The sequence below is a fragment of the Erinaceus europaeus genome, chromosome 7, assembly GCF_950295315.1.
Source record: "Erinaceus europaeus chromosome 7, mEriEur2.1, whole genome shotgun sequence".
In the NCBI taxonomy this organism is placed as follows: domain Eukaryota; kingdom Metazoa; phylum Chordata; class Mammalia; order Eulipotyphla; family Erinaceidae; genus Erinaceus; species Erinaceus europaeus.
In genome coordinates, this window is record NC_080168.1 from 15,361,819 (window position 1) to 15,375,660 (window position 13,842).

Sequence of the window (13,842 nt, forward strand, 5' to 3'; positions counted from 1 at the left end):
CCCCGGGTCTCCCACCAGAATGACCCCCCCCCAACCTCTCCCACTGTCTGGACAGCATCCAGGCCCAGAGCCAGGTTTCTACCACCCAGGCCTAGGTAGCTTCTGACCTCAATACCAGCCTCTCCTCTCAGACCCCAGCTCAGCCCCCAAGGCTGTTGTACCAACACTGTGATCTCCCCCTTCCCTGCCCATACAGTCATTATTTACAGGATTCCCTCGTGACAGGCTCTGGGCCAGAGTGGGGGAGAGGCAGGCCCTACCCTCTGTGCTGTGGCTGGCACCCTCTCCAGGCTAAGGGAGTGGTTGGGAAGTAGGAAGACTTCCGGGAGGCAGGATACTTGTCAAGTAAAGTGGGTGGGGGTGTGCAGGCTGTGTGTACAGTTCACAGCCAAGGCTAGAGGTTTGCAGGAACCATCTGCAGGTTCCCATTGCAAAGCCATTCAGTGCCCATGGGCTCTGCCAAGCAGAGGGAGACGGCGCAGGAGAGAGAGATGTCAGAGCCTTGCAATAAATTTGAATCTTTTAAATATATATATATATATTTATTTATTTGCCCTTTTGTTGCCCTTATTGTTTTTCATTGTTGTAGTTATTATTGTTGTTGTTACTGATGTCGTCATTGTTAGATAGGACAGAGAGAAATTGAAAGAGAAGGGGAGACAGAGAAGGAAAGAGAAAGACAGACACTTGTAGACCTGCTTTACCACTTGTGAAGTGACTCCCCTGCAGGTGGGGAGCCAGAGGCTTGAACCAGGATCCTTACAAAGGTCCTTGCACTTTGTGCCATGTGTGCTTAACCCGCTGCACTACCACCCGACTCCCACGAATTTGAATCTTATCTCAAGGGCTGGGTAGGGAAAGGGTGTGCCACTTAGGGTGTCTGAAATTGGGGGCACTCTGTCAGATTGCTTCAGAAAGCTCTTCCAGATGCAGTGCGGAGGCAGACATAGAAAGACCGTGGAGGGAGTCAGGTGGTAGCGCAGTGGGTTAAGCACATGTGGTGCAAAGCGCAAGGACCAGCATAAGGATCCTGGTTCGAGCCCCCGGCTCCCCACCTGCAGGGGAGTCGCTTCACTGGCTGTGAAGCAGGTCTGCAGGTGTCTCTCTTTTGCTCATCCTCTTTGTCATCCCCTCTTTTCTCCATTTCTCTCTGTCCTATCCAACAATGATGACATCAACAACAATAAAACAAAAAGGGCAACAAAAGGGAATAAATAAATATTTTAAAAAAAAAAAAGAAAGAAAGACCGTGGTGGAAACAGGAGGTTCATTTACTGAGAGAAACTGGTGGCGGTGGGGTCAGAAAGTGCAGGACTTAGTGGCCTGGGAGGTAGCGCAGTGGATTAAGCTTTGGATCCTCTACATCCTGAGTTTGCATATGCCAGAGTGATGCTCTGGTTCTCTCTCATTCTTTCTCATAAATAGATAAATCTTGGAGTTAGTTGCTGGCTCCAATATGTGTTGAACACACCCATTGCCAAACACAAGGACCCGGGTTCCAGCCCCTGGTCCCCATCTGCAGGAGGGAAGCTTCACCTCCAGTGAAGCAGGGCTGCAGGTGTCTCTCTTTCTCTGTCCCTCTCTATTCTCCCTTCCCCTCTCAACTTCTCTCTGTCCTACCAAATAAAGTAAAAATAAATAAATAAATACTTTTTAAAAAAAAAGATAAATTTTATTTATTATTTGAGACAGAGACAAATGGAGAAGGAAGGGGAGACAGAGAAGGAGAGAGACAGAGAGACACTGTTTCTGCAGCACTATTTTGCCAGTTGTGAAGTCTCCCACCTGCAGGTGGGAGCCAGAGGTTTGAACCCAGGTCCTTGTGCATGGTAATATCTGTGCTCTACTGAGTATACCAACAGGCACTGTGAATGTCAAGTTTTCCCTGAATGGCATCTAACTCTGAGACCCTTGCTTGCAAACCCGCCCCTCACAAGGAACTCCCCCCCCCCCCCGCGCCCATGTTCACACCCTTGACCTTGGTCTTTCCCTGGCCTGTGTATGTACCTGGACAGGTGATGTCTGGGGCTTTCCCACTCAGATCTCTGTACTCTTGGCCCAAGGTTGTTCTGTTGTGGTTCAGATGCACCTCTAGGTTCTTGCTTTGTCTGCCACTGTCCCCACCCCCATCCTGAAGCATGTGAGGAGGAAACTCAGGGTGACTGCTAGTGGCCCAGGCCAGGCTGGAGACTGCAGCTGCTTCCCCGCCCCTCGCCCTCTGCCCTGGGGTGGAATGCACCTCTCAGGGTTGGCCCCATGTCCCACACCCCAGCCTCACTCTCAAAGCCTCTTTGTTTGGCTGGGCTGAGCCAGGACCATGGCCAGCCCTGATCTGATAAGGCCTGCTTGGCAGAGAGGGACCCCACCCTGCACACTGAGCTGCCACCACCTGGCTGCCTTGCACGAACATATGTCCCATCCACCCCACGGGCTAAGAAGCTGGTGGTTTCCAGTGCAGGACTTGACCCCTGGGTCAGTCAGTCCATTTAAGATTCTCTCTTGAGCAAGGGTAGATAGCACAATGGTTGTGTAAACAGATTCCCATACCTGAGGCTCCAAAGTCCCAGGTTCAATCCCCCTGCACCACCATAAACCAGAGCTGAGCAGTGCTCTGGTAAAAAAAAAAAAAAAAAAAAAGGAGTCGGGCTGTAGCGCAGCGGGTTAAGCGCAGGTGGCGCAAAGCACAAGGACCGGCATAAGGATCCCGGTTCGAACCCCGGCTCCCCACCTGCAGGGGAGTCGCTTCACAGGCAGTGAAGCAGGTCTGCAGGTGTCTATCTTTCTCTCCTCCTCTCTGTCTTCCCCTCCTCTCTCCATTTCTCTCTGTCTTATCCAACAACGACAACAACATTAATAACTACAACAATAAAACAACAATGGCAACAAAAGGGAATAAATAAATAAAATAAATATTTAAAAAATTTTTTTAAAAAATCCCTCTCATTTTCCGAGGAAGCCAGAATTGATAGAACCACCAGTTTCAGAGGTGAATGAACTCAAGCTCCCACCCAGAAAAGGACTTGTCCCCACAGTTATTGTCTTCCACAATCAAGGACACTTGTACTTGGTGTGCTATTTGCCTTATCCTGAAAAGGCCCCAGAAACCTATGAAGTGAGGTGGTTCCTAACTCCCCCTCTGCAGAGAAGAAACAGGCTCAGAGAGGTGAAGTGGCATGCTCCAGGCCACACAGCAGAATCCAGGCCATAACCTAGATCCCCTGCAACAACAAATGGATAAGTTGACATCTATCCCAGAGGAGTGGGAGGCAAATGCTCCAGGCTTTAGCCTGACAGATCCCCTGGGACTGGCTGGGTGCGACTGATCAGGGAGTGTGGTCCTGGAGGAATTATGTTCTAGATGCTGTTAATGGATCTATCATGGTTTTGTGATTTCTTCAGGTAGGCTCAAGGTGGTATCACTGTCAGAAAAACTTAAAAGAAAAAAGAAGACTCTAGAAAATGATGCATCTTACCTGTTCCTTCTGCCTAATACCCAGCCTTCTCATGATGTTAATAACCTGATTTAAAGCTGGGGAGATAGTATGGTCATTAAGAAAGAAAAATTTAACACCTGAGACTCCAAAGTTCCAGTCTCAGGCTCAATGCCTTCTGCCATCATAAGCCAGAACTGAGCAGTTCTCTGGTGGGGGAAAAAAAAGCTCCCTAACTTGTAGCTGGGAGGTGGTGCAGTGATAAAAGCAGAAGTAGTGTGCATGAGGTCTTGACTTCAGTTCCCAGCACTTAATATGCCAGAATGATGCTCTGGTTCTCTTTCTACTTTCTCTCTCCTTAAATAAACAAAACATTTAAAACTGCCTTTGGGGATGATGGAATAGTTAACCAGGGTTCAACTTCTGACAGCATATTGGAGTACCACATAATTGGGAAGTCTCTCTCTCTGTCTCTCTGTCTCTCTATCTCTCAGTGGCCTGGGAACTGTGAAAATGCAGCATCTGGTATGGGTAAGGCTGGTGATGGTTAAAAGGCCTATGTTTCTCCCCCCGAATTCGGCTGGAGGTAGGGCAGATGAGGCCATCAGCTCTTACTTGGCTCTCCCATGAAATCACCAAGCTAGACAGGCTGTAATTATGTGTCCAGGTTAGCTCAGCCAACTTCCACCATTGACTGTCAACCATCTTGCGTGACTATGCAGCCCCGGCAGAATCCAAATGCAGCTGTGTGAGGGGCACAAGGACCTCCTGGTCAAACCTTCCCTGAATTCCTGACCTACAGAGCCATAAGCAAAGTCAAGTGATTGTTTAGAATCCTGTGATCTTGGAATTATTTAATATATATATATATATATTTTTTTCTTTCTTCTATTTTATTGAGAAGAGATATCTATACAGAGAGAAAGACAAGAACACTGCCTAGCTCTGGCTTGTGGTGGTGCTGGAGATTGAACCTAAGACCTCAGAGCCTCAGGCAGGAAAGCCTTCTGCATCACCATTATGCTGCCTCCCCAGCCCCTTGGAATGACTTCTTACACAGCAGTAGTACCAGAACAAAGAGCAAGGAGTGCATGAGAGCAGTGAAGGCACTTGTTGAACCTCTCTGAAATCTCAAATGTGTTTTCATGCAAAAGTTTTTAAAAGCAGTGCCTGCACAAGGCTGGAGGAGGTGTGATGCCCAAGACACCACGGGGAGAAGAGAGAAGCTTGCGGCAGGTGGGGCAGGAGGCAACAGGGCAGGGCTGGGTAAGCACAGCTCTCTACACACAGCTGGTTGAAAAACATTCATTATCTGTCCTGCTGGTGAGATATCCCATGGTAGCAACCTCTTGGAGGGGGTGAAGAACCTTCTGCAAGGAGGAAGTCAACGGAGCTGTGTTTGTAAAGAGTTACCCTTGACCAAATGAAAGGAAATGTGATTTGATGTTTAAACAATGTTAAAGTTTAGGGCCTGACAGAGGCAAGGGGCTGGAAGTCCCTGTGAATAGTTTCTGGTCTCATTTTGCTAAGAGCTCCTGCAAGCTGTAACATGCCAGGGCTGGACAAGAAGGTGCGTGACAATGAACTAGAAACCTGCTTTTGCCCCAGTGAAAGGTAGGTGTGTTTGCCTGTGACTTCTACACAGATCTTTGCATGAATGGCTTAAAAAACTTCAGACAGAAGTGACCAGGTAAATAATAGTGGATGGATGGGGCTCAGGGGAGTGGCTGGGAGTGCAGAGGGAACTTCATAGGAAGCATAAGATGAACAGGATCACAATCTGATCAAAGTCAACCTCATCAATAGTGCAGATGGACACCATATTGGACGTGAGGCACTGATGAGAGAGGCGCATCATCCTCTCCACTTGCGCACCGTTTACCCTGATCTTGAGAAATGGAAGGAGATGGAGAGGCATTCTGCAGGACTGTTAAAATTTGGATTTGATGGTTTGGGTACTTAACCAGAAAAAAAAATGAATTAGTGGGCAAATCTGTGAAAATCTAAATGAGTTTTGTGCTTTCATTAATAGTATTTGTTGTAACAGGATAACTTTTAATTTTTTAATGATGGCTTTTATTTTTCATTTTACCTTTTACTTTTGGACAGAGACAGAGAGAAGTTGAGAGGGGAAGGGGGGACAGAGAGGGAGAGGGATGGGTCACCTGCAGACCTGCTTCACCATCGTGAAGCTTTCTCCCTGCAAGTGGGGAACCAGGACTTGAACCCAGTTCCTTGTACACTGAAGTGTGTGCACTCAACCAGGTGCTCCACTGCCCAGCCCCACAAGGATTATTTAATTTCTTAAGTTTGAAAGGCCATGTGAAGGCTGCCAAGAGCTCACCTGAATAGTGCACCTGCTTTGTCAAGCGTGTGACCTAGGTTCAAGCCTGTCCCACTCTCCCAGTGCATGGGAGGAAGCCTCAGTGCTGTGGAGTCTTTTCCTTTCCTCCTTTGTCTCTCTTTTTCTATCTGAGTCAACCTGAAGCAGTGAAGCCCTGGTGAGGATTGAAAAAAGGGGGAGGATCATGTAAAATGTTAACCTAAGAGGAAGCTGGGTGATAGGGTTATGAGAACCCCAAGTACTACTTCTTTTTTTTAAGTTTTTTTTAAATTTATTTTTTATTTAAGAAAGGATAAATTACCAAAACCATAGGGTAGAAGGGGAACAACTCCACACAATTCCCACCACCCAATCTCCATATCCCATCCCCTCCCCTGATAGCTTTCCCATTCTCTATCCCTCTGGGAGCATGGACCCAGGGTCATTGTGGGTTGCAGAAGGTGGAAGGTCTGGCTTCTGTAATTGCTTCCCCACTGAACGTGGACGTTGACTGGTTGGTCCATACTCCCAGTCTGCCTCTCTCTTTCCCTAGTAGGGTGGGTCTCTGGGGAAGCAGAGCTCCAGGACACATTGGTGGGGTCTTCAGTCCAGGGAAGCCTGGCCGGCATCCTGATGGCATCTGGAACCTGGTGGCTGAAAAGAGAGTTAACATACAAAGCCAAACAAATTGTTGAGCAATCATGGACCCAAAGGTTGGAACAGTGGAGAGGAAGTGTTGGGGGGGTACTCACTGCAAACTCTAATGTACTTCTGCTTTCAGGTATATTTTTTGCACTTGTTTATGGATACATGTGAACATATGCTCTGTCTCACAGAACCTGGTGTATATCTAGGTTTTGGGACTTTGTTAGAAAGTGATCCACCTGGGATGGAATTAGAGAATGCTATGAAAAGAAAGGTCTCACCCTAGTAATGAAGCTGAAGGGTTGTCATTCCACACCTGAAGTCTCTGGACACAGTCTGAGCTGAAACATGTTGAGGTGGCAATCGTTGCATTGATTAGGTTGCGATTGGCTGATGCAATATTATTTGATATGGATTGGGAGAGGCATGCGGGAAAGTGGACCCTATCCTAAGGTTCCAGGACTGGGAGAAATGTAGGCTCTATAGTGGAGATGTGAGGTTCCTGCTGCCTTAGGGTTCAAAAAGACAATGGATAGTTAATGTTATCATCACATTCTTTGGTAATTGGGTTAACTTTGAAAAGTCCTTTTGTTAGGGTTTGCTGTATAGTACCCAGTATCTTGTAAATAGCTGTGCCACTGGTTGCCACTGATCTACTTGGTCTAGGGTTTTGAGAGAGTCTGCATATCAAATACACAGCCTATATGTTAAGAAGACTCAGTCTGTGTTTTAAAAACTTCGAGACCCAGTCAACGCCCATGTTCAGCGGGGAAGCAATTACAGAAGCCAGACCTTCTACCTTCTGCAACCCACAATGACCCTGGGTCCATGCTCCCAGAGGGATAGAGAATGGGAAAGCTATCGGGGGAGGGGTGGGATATGGAGATTGGGCGGTGGGAATTGTGTGGAGTTGTACCCCTCCTACCCTATGGTTTTGTTAATTAATCCTTTCTTAAATAAAAAAAAAAAAACTTCGAGACATACAATTAATTTCCCCCTCTCATATTAATTAACTAGTGATTTATATAACTACACTTTACTAGGAGTGTACATAAACACCATTCCCACCACCAAAAGACTGTGTCCCAGGAGTCGGGCTGTAGCGCAGCGGGTTAAGCGCAGGTGGCGCAAAGCACAAGGACTGGTATAATGATCCCAGTTTGAACCCCGGCTCCCCACCTGCAGGGGAGTCGCTTCACAGGCGGTGAAGCAGGTCTGCACGTGTCTGTCTTTCTCTCCTCCTCTCTGTCTTCCCCTCCTCTCTCCACCTCTCTCCATTTCTCTCTGTCCTATCCAACAACGACAACAACAATAATAACTACAACAATAAAACAACAAGGGCAACAAAAGGGAATAAATAAATAAAATTAAAAAAAAAGACTGTGTCCCATCCCACACACCTACCCCCACCCCCCACCGGCCCAGGAAGCCGCATGTCTACCCCTCACCACAGGGTTTTTACTTTGGTGCCCTACTTTCAATTTAATCAGATCCTGCTTTCAGTTTCCCTTTCAGATCTTCTTTCTCAACTTCTGTTGATGAGTGGGATCATCCCATACTCATCTTTATCTTTCTGACTTAGCTCACTTAACATAATTCCTTCTAGCTCTGTCCAAGATGGGTCAGCGAAGGTGGGTTCATTGTTCTTGATAGCTGTATAGCCCAAGTACTTCTTCTATGGCTCTTCTGTGAGTATAAATAAACTAAAAATATATAATGACCAGGGAGGTGGACTCAGTGGGTAAAGAATAGGATTTGCATGTGTGAGGCCCAGGTTTGACCCCAGCACCTGAATTGTGAGGATCTCTCTCTCTCTCTCTCTCTCTCTCTCTCTCTCTCTCCCTCTCTCTCCCTCTCTCCCTCTCTCTCTCCTCTCTTCCCATGTAAATATATCTTTAAAATAATTTAAGGGGGCAGGGAGTGGTGCACCCTGTAGAGTGCACATCTTATGTGCAAGGACTTAGGTTCAAGCCCCCAGTGTCCATCTGCAAAGAAGAGAAGCTTCATAAGCAGTGAAGCAATGCTGCATCTCTCTCTCCCTCTCCTTCTCCTTCTCCCTCTCCCTCCCTCTTTCCTTTCCTCCAACAAACAAATATTTTAGAAAACAAGTTGAAAAAAATATAAAAGACAGGATATCATAAACCAGGCAAAAGTGAATACTCTTACCATACTTGAAGTCCAAGTCAGCTTTCACATTCAAGGAAGCAACTACCCCAAGCTGATGGCAGTGTTATGATACCTTTACTTGAGAAAGGACCCTGATCAGAGACGGAGTGGAAAATAGCTTGAGGTTGGAGAGACATAGCATGATAGAATTCCTCACTTATTTAGAACATATAATAAACCAGGTAAATATGTTAGGGCCTTTAAATCTTAGGCCTTTAAATCTCTTATCTCATATGAACATCACAATGTTTGAATTGTTAGAGCCTCCATGTTTCCAGATGAGGAAGAGTGGAACTTACAGATTCAAATCTAGGTCCTTTACCCCCAAGCTCATTCTTAATCAAGAATGTGTTAGATTCAGTTCATAATTCTGCTTTCTGCACTGGCAGGGGTGATGGACCAGGAGAACTAAGGCATGAGGCAGAAAGGATGGGTTTGGATGGGCTGGGCAGCTGGAGCTGTCCATGGTGCTGAGAGCCAGAAAAAGATGACGTGTGTAAGAAGAGACTGCTAGGAGAGCTAAGCCACAGAAGGCAGCTGAGCCAGAAAAGCAAAAGAAAAGAGCAGGTTGATGTGGTGGTGACAGAGCTTCTTCCAATGAAGAGGAACTGGGAAGGGAAGGGTTTGTCCTTAGGTCTGACTTGCAGCCAATGCCACTCACTGTAGCAATATGATTGTTGAAATCTACAAACACTTTGGTTCCAGTTGGTACATAATTTCTGTGTCCTTCACTGCTGTGGTTGTCTTCCCCACGGGCCTTCTTTCTACCTCTAAACTATTCTATGACCCAACCTTGCACAACGTGAGTTTCTGGGTCCCTGCTCTGGCTCTAGGACCAGCTGCTATTCATTCTCATAAGTCAGTGTGTATACCTTACCCACTGCTATTGGCTTGGACTACTTTCTCTGTCTAATCTCATTTTAAAGATGAGTAAATGAAGTTCTGGAGTGTTTTTAAAGTGTTCAGCTATTAAGTGCTAGAATTGGGACTTGAACTTAAGCCTTCTGGGGTTGGATCTTATATCTTTTCACGTCTACACCCCTATTGTTGGAACACAGGTTTCTCCACTCTTGGGGAGGGGAAGCAACGAATAGAGGAAGAAAGCGGCTAGGTGTTGGCACAAGTGTGAGGAGACCAAAAGCGATGGGGGCCCCAGGAAGAATAGAAGCCTTTTGTTTGAATGTTCTCACCACATGGGAATCTATTCCCTGACAGTTTTTGCCCTGGCAATTCTTTCAGGCCATAGGTGCCACCAATCTATTGACATCAGCCCAGAGAGACCATGGCACTCTAATGCTGAGAGTTCTACACGAGTGGTCCTCTTCGCTGCAGCCTTTTCTCTCCCTCCACCAGTCCATCTGGGCTCCAAAAACACACTACTCATTTTGGAGCTGCTGCAGGAGGACCCACCTCTTTATCTCCTGTCCCTAAGTCAATACAATTTGGGTACAGATCTGGTTCCAGAAATCCACACTGGAAATGGCATCTGAATTGCAGGAGGAAGAAGGGATGAGGGAGAGAGGACTTTGCAAGTGCTAGAGCTAAATTGACATGCCATGTGGGCAACAGGTCATGCGGGTATCTCTCTTCTGGTATTTCTCCACTACAGAGCAGCCTCCTTGGAGAAACAAAAAAGCAGGATGTGAAGAGGAGAATGACTTCCTGGCTGTCTGGGGTATAGCAGAGAGGGTAGGCAATGGTGAGAGAGAAGATGCAGAGGGTCAAGTAGCTTCATTTCTGGAAACTACTTTAAAATTCTCTCTCTCTCTCTCTCTCTTTCTCTCTTGCTTTATCTCTCTCTTTCTGACCACATTGACTGTCACTTATCAAGCACTTTGCACATGACTGATGACTCAATCCCCAGATGAACCTTGTGATAACTATCCCCAGGTAACAAGTGAGGAAACTGAGGTTCAGAGAGGATCAAGGTCACCAGCCAGTAAGTGGAAGCATCAGGATGAGTCTCTGCTCTGTCTGACTTCCCAGACTACAGTCTACAGAGGGACTTGGGGGAGGGGGATGGACATGGGAGGCAACATTCAGAAATGATGTTTGTTTGTGCTGAAAACCTCACACCTTATTTTCCAGCCAGAAGGGTCTAAGGTGATCTCCAACCCCTTTCTCATCAATTTCCTCAATCCTTGTTCAAAGTCTGAGACCAAGTGTCACTCACTTCTATTGTCTTTTCTGGTCACTGGAACCCAGTGCTCATTATCTGTGCCTCTGGGCTTCTGTAAAAGGTGTTTTTTTCCCCTTTTTATTGTGATAGGACAGATAGAAATTGAGAGAGTTTAGATTAAAAGGGAGAGAGAAAGACCTACAGGCCTGCTTCATTGCTATATATATATATCACCGACAAAACCATAGGATAAGCGGGCTACAACTCCACACAATTCCCACCACCAGAGCTCCATATCCCATCATCTCCCTTGATAGCTTTCCTATTCTTTTTTTCTTTGCTTTCTTTATTTATTTTCCCTTTTGTTGCCCTTGTTGTTTTTTATTGTTGTTGTAGTTATTGTTGTCATTGATGTTGTTGTTAGATAGGACAGAGAGAAATAGAGAAAGGAAGGGAAGAGGCAGAGAAGGGGAGAGAAAGACACCTGCAGACTTGCTTCACCACCTGTGAAGTGACTCCCCATGCAGGTGGGGAGCTGGGAGCTCGAACCAGGATCTTTATGCAGATCCTTGTGCTTTGCGCCACATGTGCTTAACCCACTGCACTACCGCCCAACTCCCAGATTTCCTATTCTTTATCCCTCTGGGAGTATGTACCCAAGGTCATTGTGGGGGGCAGAAGGTGGAAGGTCTGGCTTCTGTAATTGCTTCCCTGCTGAATATGGGCACTGACAGGTCGATCCATACTCCCAGCATGCCTCTCTCTTTCCCTAGTGGGGCGGGGTTCTGAGGAACCAGAGCTCCAGGACATATTGGTGGGGTTGTCTGTCAGGGAAGTCTGGTTGGCATCATGCTAGCATCTGGAACCTGGTGGCTGACAAAAGAGCTAACATACAAAGCCAAACAAACTGTTTATTAATCATGAACCAAAAGGCTGGAATAGTGCAGATTAAAAGTTGGGGGGGTCTCCATTTTGTAGATAGCTAGTAGGCATATTTTAGTTATATTCCAAAGGGCCTGTGGTTATCCTAGTTTTTTGTTTGTTTGTTTTCCTTGAGCCTGAAACCTGATATGCAGGTGGATCCAAGTTATTGTCTGGGGAGATGATGTCATGGCTGGAAAAAGGACCAGAAAGCTGGATGAGGGAAAAGAGTAGCTCCCAAATATGGGAAATGTGTATAAATATTGTTGACTGTAAACCCCACTGATTTGATGTGATCTGGGGCCCGTATTCAACTTAGAAGCTTAATGACCTCTGCATCCCTGTAGAGCTGAGCTCACATTCTGTGGTCATGAGTAGGAACATTCTAAGCTGCCCCAGTAATAGGACCCATCTTCCTCAGGTGTAGCATAGAGTATGTTGTCCAACCTCCCTTCAGAGGATGGAACATTCTCCACTGTTGATCCAAGATGAGGACAAGGTCCTATGGGGCCCACAAAGGGGTCTGTTTTGTTGTTCCTGATAGTGATGACCGGTAACAATGGAGAGAGGGATTTATTTGAGGTCTAGGTCCATCATTTCTGTTTGGGAATCTCAGGACTCCCCGACTAGGGCCCCAGCTGATGGGGTGGCCTGATAGTGACTAAAGAGTCATCGTTAAAGTATGCCAGTCTTTTGCCCTTATTCAGCTTTTGCAATCCTTGCTCTGTTAAACTTGCTCTTAAAACTTCCCCCTGCAGGTGGGATCTAGGGCTTGAACCCAGGTCCTTGAGCATGGTAATGTGTGTGCTCAACCAAGTAACCAAGTGTGCCACTGCCAGGCCTTTCCTGTGAAGAGGGTTTTTTGTTTGTTTGTTTGTTTTGTTTTTCCTTCTGAAACTCACTTGGCTCCCCCCACACACACACACACACCTCAGGTTCAGCCCCTGACACGCCCCTTTTGTGTAGCTAGCCTCCAGGAGCAAAAGTCCAGGGTAGGCTTCTCCCATGGAATCTCACCTCAATCAAGGTAATTTATAAACAAACCCCCAGAGTCAGTCAGAACCCCAAGGGCTGCATTAGGGTCTTTTCACAGCCACAAGCCCAGCAGGTCTGGGGAGACAGGAACTCTGGAGGGACACACCCTCAGTGATGAGTTTACATGACCCCCTAGGGTCCCCTAGATCCCCACATATGTCTTCCAAGTTCTTGTTGGCGTGGGGTGGGGAGAAGGCAAGCAGAGTCCTTTATCTATATATTAATTTTTTTTGATAGGACAGAAATTAAGGGGGAGGGAGAGATAGAGAAAAAGAAAGAGAGATTCCTGCAGTACTGCTTTACCACCACTGAAGCTTCCCTCCTGCAGGTCGGAACTGGGAGGCTTGAACTGGGGGTCCTTGTGCATAGTAACATATGTATTCAACCAAAAAGTCCCTCTTTTTAAAATTTTTACTTTTATTAGTGATTTAATAATGGTTTCTACAAGATCAGAAGGTTCCAGAGGTAGAGTTCTGCACTATATCCACCACCACAGCTCTGTGTTCTTCCCCATCCCTCCTAAAGGTAATCACCATAGTTTTCACAGTCTAAGTGACAGTCTGACTTTTTTTCTTTAAACAAGCTCATATGTTTCAGTTCTTTCTATTGCACAAATGACTGAAACCATCCAGGAATTATCTTTCAGATACAGGTCATTTGGTAACAGATATAGACTATATCAATGTGGGCTTGGGAGACAGCATAATGTTTATGCAGAAAGCCTTTCATGCTTCAGGCACCAAAGGTCCCAGGTTCAATCCCCAGCATCAAAATAGGTCCCTTTCTATGTCTTTAAGTTCCAGTTGAGTCAGGCTGATGATTTCAAAAAGAGCTGAAGGAAAAACAAAAAGGAAATCATTATAGAAATGACAAACAACAGAAAACTCGTCATGATCAAAGTTCAGGCTGCAGATTCTGAGAAAAGCTTTAAAACCAGTGGAAAGCACACAGAGCTCCACATTCCTGGATTCCAAGAAAAGTCCAGGCCTGACTGAGCTGGTATTGTGTACCAGGCACCCCTTGGCCTGCCCCTTCCCTCCAGATCTTAACTTGGAGGGCTGGGGAGATAACATATTCCTTATGCAAATGAATTTCATGCCCAAGGATCCCAAAGTCCCAGGTTCAATTCCCTGTACCACCACTAACCAGAGCTGAGTAGTGCTCTGTTCTTTCTCTCCATCTCTGTCTCTCTCTCTCTCAAA